The sequence below is a fragment of the Tupaia chinensis genome, unplaced genomic scaffold (assembly GCF_000334495.1).
Source record: "Tupaia chinensis unplaced genomic scaffold, TupChi_1.0 Scaffold000346_1, whole genome shotgun sequence".
Classification (NCBI taxonomy): Eukaryota; Metazoa; Chordata; class Mammalia; order Scandentia; family Tupaiidae; genus Tupaia; species Tupaia belangeri.
The window spans coordinates 5,410,952-5,428,011 of record NW_006159840.1 but is presented as its reverse complement, the minus strand read 5'-3'; the positions used below and the strand labels follow the sequence as shown (position 1 = coordinate 5,428,011).

Below are 17,060 nucleotides of genomic sequence, written 5' to 3'. Positions count from 1 at the left end.
GGGGGGAGGGGGAGAAGTGGGGGGGATGCGCTGAGCCCGGGAGGGCCCGCGCAGGTCCCGCCACTGGTCGCAGCCTTGGCGCGGTATTTGATGGTCTTTGAGGAACCTCCATATTGTTCTCCACAGTGGCTGGACCAAATTTTATTCCCATCATCACATCCCCGCCAGAACTTATCATTTTTTGTTTTTTAAATCTTCACCATCTGACTAGGGTTAGGTGGTATCTCATTGTGGTCTTGATCTGCATCTCTCTTATGATGAGTGGTGTTGAGCATTTTTTCATATGCTTTTTTGGCTGTTCATATGCCTTCCTTAGAGAGTTGTTTATTCAGCTCATTTCCACATCTTTTAATTGGGTTAATAATTTTTTCTGGGTAAGCTGCTTGAGTTCTCTGTGTATTCTGGTTATTAGTTCATTATCTGAGGTTCAGCTGTCCTTTAATTTTTGGGTGGAAAGTTCTATAGATGTCGAACATGTCCATCTGACTAAGATGAGTAACTAAAACCTGGGTAAAATATTATGTGCCACCTGTGTTCCCTGCCCGCCCAGCCCTGAAGGTGCTCATCTTACTCCCAGCTCATTGAACAAGCAGGCATCTCTTGCATGTATCTTTGTCTAAGGCACCGGAGTCCCACGTGGCTCACTGTGGTTCTTGTCCCAGACTTGGTGGCTTGAAAATCATGTTGGGCACATGTGTATGTATGCCCCAAATCCCAGGATGAAAATGGCAGAGAAGTGATTGAGGCATGACCATTCCTTCTGGGGATGATTTCTCACTTTCTCTCACTGTCTCTCACCGACCAGTGCACCCTATGGCAAAAACCCTAAAAATACAGATGAACACATCAGTGAGGTCCCACCCCAGGAAAAGTGCCTCAAGGTACATTCCCAACTCAGACATCTCCCTATATGACAATGGCCTATTTTCACCAAGGACGGACAGCACTGTCAAAATGCTCCTCTGTGATTCATCCTGAGTCAAACATTCTGACACAACACAGATTCTGGAAACCCTCCATCCTTGCCAGCCTCAGCTGGATACATTCGAGTTAGGTGGTATTATTTGTATCGATTCTGACTGAAGCCCAAGCAGAGTGCCCCAGGCGAAGGCAGGGCAGTGCTAGGAACAGCACATGTGTACAAGAAACGTCATCAGCTTTATATTCTACAAAAACTTAAATCCACATGAATTTTGAAAACAGCTTTAAATAGTTGCTAAAAGAAGAACATTGATAGTTACTAATAGACTATAATTCAGTTAACTATGCTTTTGGAAAATTTATATTATAGTCAAAGACCCAAAGTTCAATAGCCTGACCAAGGATTGGTCTCCTAGGAGACTTCTACATAATCAGGATTAGAATATTTCTACCACCCCAGAGCGATTTTTTCAGTCAATCCCCATTTTACTTACAACCCCAGGTAGCTGATAATCTGCTTTTGGTACCTATGGATTTGCTTTTTGGACACTCATATAAATCAAATCAGACAATATTATGATGGGGAAAATTTAAGGTGGACTTAATGACTTTCAACCCTTGGAATTATAATTGTGACTGACATGTTTATATGTGATGTTTTATGTCAAGAGTAAGATTGATGGGGGTGGGTCTATTCTAATCACATTTGCCCTTTGAAGCTGTGAGTATTCTGTGGCTGGGAGCAGAGGGAAAGGCAGAGAGAGGATCTAAAGCCCAGAGAGGATGGGTTCCAGAGGATGACCAGATGAGGTGCCTGGTCTCACGGCTGCAGGGAGCTGGCTTCTGCCAGAACTTGAGAGAACTTGAAAACAGATTCTTCCTGTTGTCTCCAGATAAGAACCCTATAAGGCTGGCACCTGATACGGCCTGTGAGCGGAGATGACTTACACTCAGGAAAGAGCAGTGTGAATGAAAGGCTGGGCACGTCACCACCCCGGGAGGGCCAGGAGGTAGGGTTGTTTTGACAGCATTTGGTGAGGGGACTTTCCTTTTCCATTGAATTGCTTAGTGTTTCTGTTGAAAATAGATTTTGAATTGAAATGTTAGGTTCTATTCTGTTTCATAATATATTCATCTATCCTCATTCAAACAACAGCCTGTCTTGATACATTGCTTTTTAGTAAGTCTTCAGATCAGTTTATGTAAGTCACTCACTGCACTTTTTTTTCCAACACATAATTATGGTCTGTATCTCACTTTATTTAGGATTTCTTTAATTTTTCTCAACATTTTGAATTTTCTCTGAATAGATCTTGGACATCATTTAGTGAATTTATTCCAAATCATTTTATATTTGCCATTATTGTAAATGATATATTAAGTTTTAATTCTATTTTTAAAGTGTTCATTTCTTTCTTCTTTTTTTTTTTTTTTTTTTTTTTTGGGCGGTTTTTTGAACAAGAGGGAAAGTGAGAGAGCAAGCCTCAGGGCACGTGTGCTCTCCAGAAAGACAGAGAGACAGAAAGCGAGAAATCAACCCCCAGGGTGGATGGCCACGCCTCAATCCCTTCTTCTCCATTTTCCTCTTTGGATCTTGGACACATACACACACACCCGGCATGAGTTTAAGCTGCCGGGTCCTGGACTCGAACCGTGGTCGACTACATGGGAGTCCAGTGACATAGCCATTACGCTAACTGCTGGTCCCAAGTGTTCATTTCTTGTACATAAAATCACAACTGACCTGTTAAAAACCTTTTACATTTATTTTTCCAAGAGGGAGAGAGAGAGAGAGAAAGAGAGAGAGAAGACCCTTCCCGCACTCCAGTAGGGTCCCCATGCTACCATCCACCCCCAGTCTCAGATGACCTGGGTCACGATGCACTCAGGAAGTTCCTCTCGTGGGTCTAGCTACATCACCACTGTGCCACCACCTGTCTCCTGCAACTGATGTCTGTATATTGACTTTGCAAAACTCATTTATTAGATTTAATTTTTTGTGAATCCTTTTGAGTTTTCTATTTATATAAACATATTAAAGATATGCAAAGTCTACTCTACTTTTTGCTTTTCAATATTTATATCTTCAACAGCCAAACTTTCCAACAGTGATAATGGGATAAAAATGTATATTTGGATTAGAAATGCCATCAGGTTTGCCAGTGGTTTCCCCTCTACCTCAGAAAGTTTATGCTTTCCTTTACATAGGAGCCACATATGTCATTTTCCCATATATTTCTGAGATTAAGTAGCATAACCAAAGTCCTATGAATACTGGATTTCTGGGCTGGGATTTGAAGGGAGGGCTCTCTAATTGCAAATGATTTTGCCTTAGGACCACTAAGAATATTGAATCTGTCACTTATTGTAGTAGCTATTTTTTTAAAGCTGTCTGCATAACATAACATGCATATTTTCAGCCTTCTGTAGCATTGATAGAAAACTGACAAGACAGGACAGACAACGTTCTGTTCTATTAACATCAAACAATGCTTGCTACTCGCAACTATACACTCACCCCAGCAGACATCAACGTTCCTTCACGGGCCTCGCCTTTGAATATTCCTGGTGAAACTCCTCTGACATGACTAAATAATTAATGGAACAGATAATATATGATAAGCTGCACATGGATTCTGAGCTCTGACTTGCAGTGCCAGATAAGGCTCTGCAGACGAGGTGTGCAGATCAAGAGCTTAGAATAAGGACGGCCACATTGGTCGGATCGGCTACTGGGAAATCTTTGTCCACCTGTTTATTTTTTGATTTATGAAAAGGCATTTATTAAATGCCCTTTGGGCATCTACTCAGCAATGAACATAAATTTAAAATACAATACACCCTTCTCCTCTGTAACAATTTTTTCTAACATACTGAGAAAAGAAAATTCTGCAGGGAAACAATTTAACAGAGAAAACCATATGAGCATTACACGGAGTCATTAAAAGTTGTACACTGGGAAATATAAATGGGTTTCACTGAATACTTAATCAAAAGTAATTAAAAAGGAATTTCTCACAGGCCCTTATTGACTTTCTCTGTGCGTCTAAACAGTGTTAGAGCCTATGCCAGACAGACTTCACTGGTACCCCTAAGAAACATGTCCTGGCATTATACATCATGCAAATGAACACAAGGCTGAGTCAAAGAAGGGTGTGACACGGTAGCTGACGATGTAAACCCGGAAATATCATGAAAGCTTTGCAGATAAACCTTACTGTTCTTCACGATTAGACTGATTCATACATTTTTCCTATTTTAATGGAGATGACCTAGAAATAGGTAAATATGTCTGGGATTGCACTGGGTGGGAAGGGTTAGGAGGGAGCGGACCCCAAAACAAAGGGCTGACCATGGAGCCGGAGCCGGCTGGACCACAGAGCAAGTGAGCCGGCGGCCCAGGGAGCTGGAGGGCAAGAAGAGGGTGTGGGGGAACGACTGCCAAGGTAATACCTCACCATCTTTACGCACAGTTTCCTTGAACGTGTTAACAATATAGACAGAGATACAGATGACATGGAGCTAGAGAAAACTAAAGAGTATTGTGGATTTTCTTTCACTTCCTTTCATGTCATTAACTCATACAGTTTTCAGTGGTTCAGATATAATAACTGTACTGTAATTATGTAACCACTTTGTATGAATAGGTTCCCTAGAACATTAAATAAACTCACATTGTAACTTCAGCAAATGACTCTTTATTGTGGACTTGGATACTTTTTAAAGAGGCTTACTGAGAAGTTGAAAAAAATATCATTTATTGGTCAATTTATAACAAAAATAAGCCACATTCAGAGGCAGTATCTTGTGATCTGTGACTTTGGAAATAATGGGATAATAATTCATTATTAGACAGATTTTTGCAATAGGGTGTACACACTCACCACAGAGACAGAGAGAGACTGAGCAACAGAAAATAAGAAGTTACCCCCCTTCCCCCAGAGAAGGTAGCCACACTGAAATCCCTTCTCCTCCATTATCCTCTTGCAATTTTGGACATGCATGTACATGCACCCAGCATGAGTTTGAAGTTGCTGGATCCAGTACTTGAACCACAGTCAACTACATGGGAGTCCAGCAATGTAACATTACACCATCTACTGGCCCCAATAAATTCGTTATTAGAAATACACATTTTATTCAAAAGAATTGGATCTGATTAATAAGATTTGCTTCATATTTTTAACACTTGATTTTTAAAAACAATATTAATTATTATTTCAATTTCTTTTATACAGTCAATCACATTACTTAGCTTGCAAAGTGAAAATTCCAACATGTGTACATTTTGCACCAGTCCAGTTGACAGTACTATACCTCAACAGATAATAACCCATCTCTTTATCCCATAAACGCCTTGTCTCTCTATTTTTCTCTGTAATGTCCTTCCTCAGACTCTACTCCTTCACCCTCCCTCTTCCCACACTGTATCTGGTATTCACAGCCATTTACTATGTTTCAATATCCTTTAGTCATTCAGTTTGGGCCAGAGTGTGTGGAGAATTGGTATATATTAACTGAAGACATACAATGTCTCTCTTTCATACCCTGGCTTGCTTCACTCGGCAGTAAGTCTTCCATATTCCTCCACTTTCTGTCAAAAGTCAGGGTCGTCTTTTTTTGTTTGTTTGTTTTAATTGCTGAGTGTATTTCATAAGAGTACATGTGCCACACTTTTTCAATCCATCCGTTTGTAGATATTTGGGTTGGTTCCATGTCTTTGCAATTGTGAAAAATGCCGCAATAATCATTGATGTGCAAGCACTTTTCTGACTAAGGATTCTTCTGTCCTTTGAGTAGATACCAAGGAGTGGGATTGCAGGATAATATGGTAGTTCTCGTTGTAGATTTTTGAGGAGTCTCCAAATTGTTCTCCACAGTGGCTGGACCAATTTACCTTCACACCAGCAGTTTAAGAGAGTTCCCCTTTCACCACACCCACCTCCCCCACAATTTATCTTTGTTTTTTTTTTTTTTTTAATCTTAGTCATTCTGACTGGGGTTAGATGGTATCTCATTGTTGTTTTGATCTGCATCTCCCTTACAATGAGGGACATTGAGAATTTTTTCATATGCCTTTTGGCTATTCCTATGTTATCCTTAGAGAATTTTTTTCAACTCATTCTCTCATCTTTTAATAGGGTTGGTCATATTTTTTCAGGACAGCTGCTTGAGTTTCTTGTGTATTCTTGTTATCAGTCCCTTGTCTGACGCATAGTTTACAAAAATCTTTTTTCATTCTGAGAGCTGTCAATTCACACTAATTACTATGTCTTTTGCCATGCAGAAACTTCTTAATCTGGTGAAACCCATTTGTCTATTTTTAGAATTATTGACTGTGCTCTGGGGTCTTACTTAAGAAGTCTTTGCCTACCCCAGTGTCTCCCAGAGTTTCTCCAGTGTTTTCCAGCAGCAGTTTGATATTTTGGGGGTCTTAGGTTTAGATTGTTGATCCACTTTGAATTGATTTTAGTCAATGGTGAGAGGTAGGGGTTCAGATTCATCTTTTTGCAGGTGGAGATCCAATTTTTCCAGCACCATTTGCTAAAGAGGTTTTCCTATTCCCAATGGAGTGACTGGTATCCTTTGTGAAATATCTTTTGGCTGTATGTTTGGGAGTTTATTTCTTGCAACTCTATTCTGTTCCATTGGTCCACCTGTCTGTTTCTGTGCCAATACCATGCTGTTTTGATTACCACAGCTTTGTAGTATAGTTTTGGGTTAGGAAGTGAGATGCTGCCCATTCCACCTTTCTTGTGCAGAATTGCTTTGGCAATATGAGGGTTTTTATGATTCCAGACAAATTGTATGATTGTTTTTACTAGATCTATAAAGAATGTCCCTGGTACTTTGATTGGGATTGCATTGAATATGTGAATCAATTTGGGTAGGATTGCCATTTTTTTTTTTGAGAGGTTTTTACTATAGGGTGCATATGCTCCCCAGAAAGACAGATACAGAGAGATAGAAAGTGAGAAATCACCCCCCAGAGAGGATGGCCATGCCGCAATTCCTTCTCCTCCATTCTCCTCTCGGGATCTTGGGCTCGCACGCACATGTGCCTGGTGTGAGTTTAGGCCACTGGGTCTGGGACTCAAACTGTGGTTGACTATGTGGGAGTCCAGCGACATAGCCATTACGCCAACTGCTCGTCCCAGGATTGTCATTTTGATTATATTAATTCTTACAGTTCAGGAACATGGGATATCTTTCCATTTTTTTGTGTCATTCTCAATTTCTTATTTTAGCTTCTCATAGTTTTCCTTGTGGAGATATTTAACTTCTTTGGTTAGATTTATTCCTAGGTATCTTATACCTTTTGTGGATATGGTAAATGGAATTACTTTTTCAGTTCTAACTCAGTCTGCCTACTGTTTGTATATAGAAATGATATAGATTTCTGTGTGTTGGTTTTGAATCTTGCAACTTTACTGTCTGCATGCATTACTTACAGGAATTTTTTTCATGGATACCATTGGATCTTCCATGTATGCAATAATGTCATCTGCAAGTAGAGATAGTTTCATCTTTTCTTTTCCTATTTGAATGCCTTTTATTTTATTCTCTTTTCTGATTGTTGTTGACAAGAACTTCCAGTACAATAGTGTTGGTTTTGAATCTTGCAACTTTACTGTCTGCATGCATTACTTACAGGAATTTTTTTCATGGATACCATTGGATCTTCCATGTATGCAATAATGTCATCTGCAAGTAGAGATAGTTTCATCTTTTCTTTTCCTATTTGAATGCCTTTTATTTTATTCTCTTTTCTGATTGTTGTTGACAAGAACTTCCAGTACAATATTGAAAAGGAGAGGAGAAAGTGGACATCCTTGTCTTGTACCAGTTTTTAGTGGAAAAGCTTTCAGTTTTTCTCCATTCAGGATGATGTTAGCTGTGGGTTTTTCATACATAGCTTTTATTGAAATCAAAGTAGAGTCCCAAGAAAGAGGAAAAAACAAACAAACAAACAAACAAACAAAAACAGAAAACACCTCCTTCCAAAGGAGCACAATAACTTCACCAACAATGAATAAAGCACAAGAGATTACAGAAGTGTCAGAAAAAGAATTCATAATATTCATCATCAGAAAGTTCAATGAGATGTAAGAGAAAACAGAACCAATTCTAGGAGATGAAGAAGGAATTCTACCAATTGAAGGAGAAACTCTATAAAGAGATAGCGAAAGAATCAAACAGGACTTCTGGAGACAAAGAATATGATCCAGGAAGTAAAAATCTCCCTTGAGATATTAACTGCAACTTAGACCAAGCAGAAGAAAGACTCTGAGCTTCAGGACAAAACCTGCAACTTAGTCCAAACTGACTTTTAATACAGTTAGATTAATCCACTTGATTATCATCTTCTGTGTCATCTAAATCAAAATCTAACTGTAAGCGATCATTATTTTCTCCATTTTTTTGTGACTTTTTTTATAGTTAGGCCTTAGATTGTTTTAATAGTTTTTGTCTTTTCTTGTTCTTTATTAAACAGAATAACAATATCTCTTTCTTTCCACATTTTGCACAAAGTTCAAGTTCTCAGGTGCATGGTCTATACTGTGTGGTAAGAGTCCTTCAATGTCTTTTGCAAGAATTTAACACATTTGTTAGTTTTCAAAATGGTCTGTACTTGCTGTATTTTACACAGTATTCAAAAAAATTCTTTACAGTGCTGACATACTGCATCATGAAGTTTTGCATTAATTTTCTTGATCTGAACGCTCTTATCAAACTTGTTGTAAAGCATTGAGTATTTTATTAACATCAAATTGTAAAAGCTTTACATTTATGACACACTAAGATAAAGGAGTCTATTTTCTTATAGAAGTTATTCTTTGGCATTTGATTGTTGGTCTAGAAGTTGTGGAGCTTTGCTATTTTGTAAAATATTTTAGGAATTCAGAATCTTGGTCTTGGACTGGTAAAACTATGTCATCATTTCCTTGCTTCAAGGGAGAAGAGACACTCACTGAAGTGTTTCTTGATATTCTAAAATCTGCTGTGCACTTTTGCAAAGTTGACAGAATGAAAGACATTATGAAAAAGTCAACCTTCAAATATATCTATAACAAAAACACTCCTAAATAGTAAAATCATAATTTAAGAATATGTACCTCTAAATAACTGGACACCAGCTCCAACATGCGTGCGCACACACACACACACACACACACACACACACACACAAATAAAAAAGAAGAATAAAAAAGTGGGGGAGTGAGGAGATATCATAATAACTCTCCCCACTTTTTCTGAATAGAAATATGTAGGAATTAGGAATTCAATAATAAATTTTTAGTTCAAAACAAATATTTAGTTAAAAATACAGTCAACATTTAACAGACGACATCCATATGAAGTTGACCTTTTCCTAGACATGGGTATTTCTTGACAACAGCTTAGTCATCATCTAAGAAAAATTATAGAGATACCCACAATTCCACCCTCCAGTCAAACTTGTCATTTTTTAAATTACAAACATTGCCAGGAAAGTGGCATGGTGTCTGAGACACTGGATTTTCACAAGATCAACCATGGGTCAGGTTCCAAACCTGTCCATTTGCTTTTTCACTTTCTCTTTCTCTCTGTCTCTTTCTGGTCAAAACTGAAGAATAATGATAACAAATAAAACTTAAAACAAATAGATCTTGAGAAAAAAAAAGTGATCCACAGACTTCTAAGGCCTGGGACACGCCAACTTGCCTTTCTGGGAGCTCATCACGGAAACCAAAACCACCTCGTGCCATTTACAGGGTGGAGGGAAGCCCTCTAGTTCTGGTTCTGGTCACACACACACACACAAATAAAAAAGAGAAGAATAAAAAAGTGGGGGAGTGAGGAGATATCATAATAACTCTCCCCACTTTTTCTGAATAGAAATATGTAGGAATTAGGAATTCAATAATAAATTTTTAGTTCAAAACAAATATTTAGTTAAAAATACAGTCAACATTTAACAGACGACATCCATATGAAGTTGACCTTTTCCTAGACATGGGTATTTCTTGACAACAGCTTAGTCATCATCTAAGAAAAATTATAGAGATACCCACAATTCCACCCTCCAGTCAAACTTGTCATTTTTTAAATTACAAACATTGCCAGGAAAGTGGCATGGTGTCTGAGACACTGGATTTTCACAAGATCAACCATGGGTCAGGTTCCAAACCTGTCCATTTGCTTTTTCACTTTCTCTTTCTCTCTGTCTCTTTCTGGTCAAAACTGAAGAATAATGATAACAAATAAAACTTAAAACAAATAGATCTTGAGAAAAAAAAAGTGATCCACAGACTTCTAAGGCCTGGGACACGCCAACTTGCCTTTCTGGGAGCTCATCACGGAAACCAAAACCACCTCGTGCCATTTACAGGGTGGAGGGAAGCCCTCTAGTTCTGGTTCTGGTTCTGCAGGCGGGCACGGGAGCCACAGAGCTCACAGACTCTGAGACATTCTTCTCGCATAGTGGTCTCCTTGGGGCCTGCTGAGCACACCTGCTCAGGGATTATGGTGTGGAAGAGGGAGCTTTCTCAGCAGAGGGGAGGCCAGAGATGCCAGGCGAGTATGCACAGTGGCGCAGGTACAGCCATGAGCACGGTGGCAACGTGGTCAGATGCATGTCATCATCACCTTCTCGTGCTGATGTCATCAGTGAGGACCAGGTGTGTTGGTGGTGCCTGTTGCCCTTTGGTTGTCTTGCTAAACACAACCTCCCACCTGAAGACCAGTCGCTGAGGCACTGTGCCACAGAATTTCTCCCGAAATAAGTTTGCACAGGCATGGAGATGGTTCATCCCTTTGAGAGATGAATGCTAAAGAAAGGCCACTTGTCAAACAGCTCTGACATTACTTTCTGGCTTGAAGCTCATCTCTTTTCACCAGAGAAAGTCCACACTGTCCAGAGACACAAATTCAATGCAACAGGGACACTGTGGCAAAGTGTATATGCATGTGAGACTATGTGTATGCATGTGTGTGCCTGTGTGTGAATGTGTGATTTTTATATATGTGCATGTGTGTGAACGTGATCAGGTTTGTGCACATGTGTCAGTGTACGTGCATGTGGGATACATGTGCTTATGTACACGTTTGTGTGCATATGTGTGAACACATGCATGCTCATGCTTGCACACACACATGTGAATATGTGCATGTGTGTGTGCACATCTACTTCTATAGCACTTCTCCAGAGGAAGTAATCCATGGTCCACTAAAATTGAATTCTTTCTCTTTCTCATAAAACATGTAGAGACCATGTCCTTTGAAAATGAAGAGGCAGTTAGTGTACTGAAAAAACACTTCTACATGAGACACCATTTTCTTCCTTTGATGCTTCAACTCCGTTGCCTCTAAAAATTGGAATGGAAAGACAGAGGTCACTGTAAGAGGGCTGCAGATAGCTGTGTGGCACTTAGACTCTCCGGAACAGTGGGGTCAGTCACCGAGGTGGCTTTACAGGTGGCTCCAGGCTCTAACAGCACTTAGTGACACCTGCATCGCTCTAAGCAGTCAGTGACCCTAGGGAAAGCAAGGGCCCTATGTTTTTATCTGTTTTCATCCCTGTGTCTTCTCAGCCCAGCATCCAGCACAGAGGCACCCCAAAAAGGACATTTGTACTTACCTCGGCCATATGTGTTGCCTTTCTGCCGTCAGTCAGCGTGCTAATAACGGGAGCTCCCATAATGAGAAAAAGTACGCTGTCCCATGGAGTGGGGGTCAGCTAAAATACACACGGTGAGAATTCCTGCTACTGATAGGGACAGAGTCCTGTGGATGAAGCGAGGCAGTTTACAGTTCAACTTCGAGATGTGATTGAAAAAAGAGGAATTTGAGACAAGAAAGATCATGAGGTGGTTTATGGTGTAAGAAAGTTATTTTATTATTTTTGGTAAGCGCTGTCAGCAGGATATATGCTTGTGTATGTGTCCATACCCATCTCTGTCATGTGTCTGCCTTCACTTATCTCTCTCTTACATGTGTCTGCATTTCATCTATCAATTTATTGGTCTATCTGTGTATATCTACTCTGTAAAGGGCCAGTGCACCACTTTTACAATTTTAACTAATTCCATAGATGGGAGGGGACAATTTAACATTTTTGTGCACAATGAGGAATAATAATAAGATCAGATCTGTATGTTATCAAAGATATGCCAGAAACAGTTTCAAAACAGAGGTTGGAAGAATTACTAAAAGGGAAATCCCACCTAATTTGCAGGAATGGTTGAAGGTCTGAGTGTCAGCAAAACAGATCTAGAGAGGAGAGGAAGGGCAAGGAGACACTGCATGGACTGATGGAATGTGGAGTGTGAACAGAGTCCCCATGGGTTTTTCTAGCTATTGTAAATGGGGAGCTGTTGAGGTCCGCGACTGAGACAGAGAACACAGAGAGAGGAGGTAAAATATTTCAAGGCAGGAAACGTGCCGTGGTTGTGGACATTGCAGTGTGGGAACAGCTGGCGCAGGGGGGCGGTGGTAAGCAGGCAGACTGGGGCGAGCCTGGTTTCCTCCTCATGCGCGTGGTGGCGTTCACTCTTTATCTGTGACATGGGGACCACTGGCATTTTTCTGACATCATTGTGAGAATTTAAACATGCAATTTCCTGTTGTTTAGGAGTCATTATCTTTGAAAACCTAACTGCCTAGCATGGAATAAACATCCCATTCATATCAGTCACTATTACATAGCATTTTTCACTCTTACTACAGCAAGTAGTCTGGTAAGTAAGCGACCGTAGACGTTTCCTGTGTGAAAGGCGCTGTTCTCGTGACTGTAGGGAACATTTTCTCTGTGAAAGGTTCCGTTCTCAATAGTTCCTGTATAGCAACATTGAGATATTAGCAGTGTCCTCCGAAAAAGGTACTGTTATTACTGCTATTATTTATTTATTTATATATGTATGTATGTATGTATGTTTGTATGTATTTCTTCTGAGATGAGAGTGTGAGAGAGGGAGGAGAGCCAGTCCCAGCAGGACCCTCACGCTGTGATCTAACTCTCACATCAGCCCACCCAGATCGCACGCACATCCCTGCCTGTGGAGAGAGCCCTGTGACATTCCCACGTGCATCCAGTGGTATTACTGCTGCGCCACCTGCCAGCCCCTTTTTATTTGAAATTAAAGATGAAGAAAGCAGGACACAGAGAAATTCAGAAAATGACACTAAAGAAAACACACCATTAAGTAGTAAATTTCACCAAAGGTGTGAAATAAGAGAAGGCAGTACAGAAGCAAAGGAGAAGAAAACACCAGGGAGAAGCAGGTGACTGGTTGTGCCAGGTGGTACAGACAGGCCAGGAAGGATGAGGGCTGAGAAGACTGGGACCCGGTCCATGTGCAGGAATCCCCACAGGTGTGTGCAGACAGGCAGGCTGCCATGGGCAGAAAATAAATGGAAATGAAGATGTGGAATGGAAACAAAAGTTGATTAAGACCACTTTAGGGGACTAGCATGGCGTAATGGTTACATCACTGAACTCCCACATAGTCAACTGTGGTTCAAGTCCTGGACCCAGTGGCTTAAAACTCATGCCTGGAATGTGTGTGTGCCCAAAATCCCAAGAAGAGACTGCAGAAGAGATTGTGGTATGGCCATCCCCCCTGGGGGGGTGATTTCTCATTTTCTGTCTCTGTTTCTCTGGTGAGCTCACATGCCATGTAGCAAAAATCTCTAAAAACAAAACGAAAAAAAAAAATCAGTAGCAAAAGGAGTAAGAGAGACAACAAGAGTTTAAGAAAGAGAATGAGAGTGGAAGTCCTAAGAAAACAGCTGAGCTGGGGATCAGTAGATGCTGTGGTGGTTAAGGCAATGGGGACTCCCACATGATTACAGTTCAAGTCTCAAACCTGATGACTGGAAAATCGTGCTGGGTGCATGTGTGTGCATGCCCAAAATCCTAAGAGGAGAAAGTATTGCAGTGTGGCCATCCCCCATTTGAGGCAATTTTTCACTTTCTCTCTGTCTCTCTCTCTCTCTCTCTAGTAAAAACATGCATTTTATGACAAAAACTTAAAAAAGAAAAGAACAGAAATGAGGAGAACTATTTGTTCAAGACCTGTTGAGAGACTGTGTACTGAGGTTGCCATGATTGGTCCACTGTCCACCTCCAGCCTATTTAGGGACCCACCAATGAATTGACAGTGACCTTATCGTTGAGGCAGTTTCCAGTGCACTATTTGCTCTCCACACCTTCCCTACAAGGGAGTGGGTAATTTTCTCTCTAATTAAGGGCCAGTATTTGATTCATACCTGAAAAAATGAACATGAGAAGGAGACGGAAGCATGTGAAGGACAAGAAGGCATTCTTCTCTTGGGCTTTAAGGCCAAATAGGCCCACATTGAGGAAAAGAAGAGACACTTCACAGCAAATGGGTATTAAAGATAAGAATTTAAGCAGAATTGAACTGGACAGAACTAGGAGACTCAGAAGGGTTAGGAGAACAGACTAATTTTCCTCTAGGGGTGAGAATAAGGAAACTGTTAAGGACTAGCTAATGAGTATGGTGAGGAAAAATTAAATGTATTTCTTGTTTTTACATATTAAATGCAACTTCTTAAAATGGCTACAACTCAGTGGCACTATTTCTCAGACATGGAGTAAGAGCCGCTGTGGCATTTTGGGGATTCAGGAGATATATTACGAAGTGTCACTTCATGTGCTAGAGAACTCTTCTCTCCAGTCACAGAGAAATACTGTAGCTCTCCTATAAATCTCAATACAATGATTTCTCTAGGAGTCTGCAGTTTAAGAATCTTTGAGTTAGGAAAAACTTAGGGTAATTATATGCACATGGGAACTGAGACTTCTTCTTCATCAATGACAACAGTTAAAAATAAAACAAAACAGAACAGGAATAAGGCTTTGCTAAGCTGGCCAAGAGCTTCACTGCCTGTAGGAGGGTGACATCAGAAGACCTCTGCTCCTGGCTTTAAGTTTTAAGCAAAGTTTCTTAGCATTTCTTTGATTTATTAAACTTAGAACCGCTTTTCTTGAAATTACCAGCTGAACTTGCTATTGAAAGTAGTTGGATTATTTAAGAAATTGTGTGATCAATAAAATGTGGGGATGGGGAAGGAATGTAAGACAATTGTAGACACCAGAGATAGTGTGAGAAGAGGGTGGTAAAGGCAGAGGGTCAGAAATTGGGGTGAAAAAAATATATATGAAACTAGAAATGGAAAATTTTTTATGCTAACATGCATGATTAAGCCACTATGCAGTATATTCTGGATGGGAAATCACATTTTGCATGTTGTGATGTTGCTTAGGGAATGAATATAAATTAATTAATTTAAAAAATGCTTAAAAAAACACAAAAACTTTTTCTAGAAATTAAAAAAATGCATGAAAAATACCTATTTGATGACGGCAGTAAACTCTATAGCCCCAGCTAGATGCTACTTTATGTATGTTCATTGTACTCACTGAAGTTTATACCTAAGGTCAGACTTGTGTTCGTTGATATGTATATATCAGCTGTGCTTGCTACTGAAAATATTTAGATTAATTCCGATCTTTAGTGAATCAATAAAATGTGTGGAGGGGAAGGCATAGAAAGCTACCATGGATACCAGAGACAGTGTGGGAGGGGTGGGAGATGGCAGAGGGTGAGAGATAGGGAATCAAGGAGGGAAAAAAAGCAAAATATACAGGAAACAAAAAATGGAAAATTTTTTGTTGACTATAACATGTATGTTGATGTGCTTGATTGAGCCAATATACAGTGTATTCTGGATAGAAAATCTCATTTTGTATGCTGTAATGATGTATAGTAAATGAATGTAAATAAATACATTTAAATTAAAAAAAAAAGGAAAAAAAAAAGAAAAAAACAAGACTTCTGCTCCCAGGTGCCTGTATGGGAGAGGGAAGTCTTTTAGGCCCTGAGTTATGAATAAACACGGCAGGGACCTACCGAGGCTCTGGTGATGGGTGACAAAGTGGAGTTTAGCTGCCACAGGGAAAGGGCAAGACCACTGAGAAGGCACGACTCCAACTCAGAGTGCACTGGGCTTGTCCGGACGAAGGGTTGTTAGCGTGGACATGTGAAAGCTGATGACAGAGCAGAAACACTGAGCAAAGCCTCTGTCCCCCGAGCCCTCACACTGAGCCAAGCAGTGGCAGTGCCTGGCTGCAGGCTGCCCCGAGCTGAGGTGCTCTAACCGGCCAGCTTACTGACAATGGCAAACCTAAGGTCTGTACTAATGGCTTAGAGGAAAAGAGATATGCCAAGTTCTGGATGTAAGTAATCATTTACTTTGGGGTCACATGTGCTGCGTTGGTTAATGCGCTGGACTCCACATGGGTGACCATGCTTTGAGCCCTGGGCCTGGACTTGACTCATGCCGGGTGCACGTGCATGCATGCCCAAAATCCCGAGAAGAGAATGGAAGAGAAGGGGTTGTGGTATTGCCATCCCCCATGGGGGGGGGGACGGGAGTGATTTCTCACTTCCTCTCTCGGTCTCTCTGTTGAGCATATGTACCCTATAGCAAAAATCTCTCTCTCTCTCTAAAAACATACTTTCTACCATGTAACTATATGGAATCCAGCATTCAACAAAAGAGTTACAAGAAACATAGTAAAAGCAAATATTTTAAATAATCAAGGGTCAAGAAATAGGGCAATCAACACACAGGATATGGTGAGGCCCCGAATGTAGTTGCTGTTACACAGAGAACCTAAAATCTGCTTATGGTGTTCAGAGAAGTAGTGGGGAGACATACATGGTTCAACTTCTATAAATTGGGTGGGCATTAGTTTGTATTAATAGTTTTTATTAGCTTTATTTGTTTGAAAAGATAATTGTTAAAAAAAAAACTGGGGGCCAACATGTGGTGTGGTAGTGAAGGTGGCTGGATCCCATATGACTGATCGAACAGTTCAAGTCCCAGACCAGGTGACTTGAAAAACACGCTGGGCTCATGTGCATGTCCAGAATCCCAAAAGGAGAGAGGAAAGAAGGGATTATGGCACCCCGTGGGGAGAGTGTTTTCTCGCTTTCCCTCTCTCTCCTCTGTCACTCTGGTGAGTACATGTACCCAATGACAAAATAGTGATACTGTAGAATTCATGACAGACTGAAGTAAAACACTTAAAAGCTATAGCACACAGGAAGGGAGGGGAAAGAGTCTAA

General features: G+C 40.4%; 1 long non-coding RNA gene across 1 annotated transcript in view; it reads left to right on the top strand.

Moving 5' to 3' along the window:
- The first annotated feature begins 12,648 nt into the window (after positions 1-12,648).
- Positions 12,649-17,060, top strand: part of LOC114008462 (uncharacterized) — a 29,307-nt gene continuing 24,895 nt past the window's right edge. The window contains exon 1 of the long non-coding RNA XR_003549993.1: positions 12,649-12,781. This is a non-coding gene — a long non-coding RNA (uncharacterized LOC114008462). The remainder of the gene's footprint in view (positions 12,782-17,060) is intronic.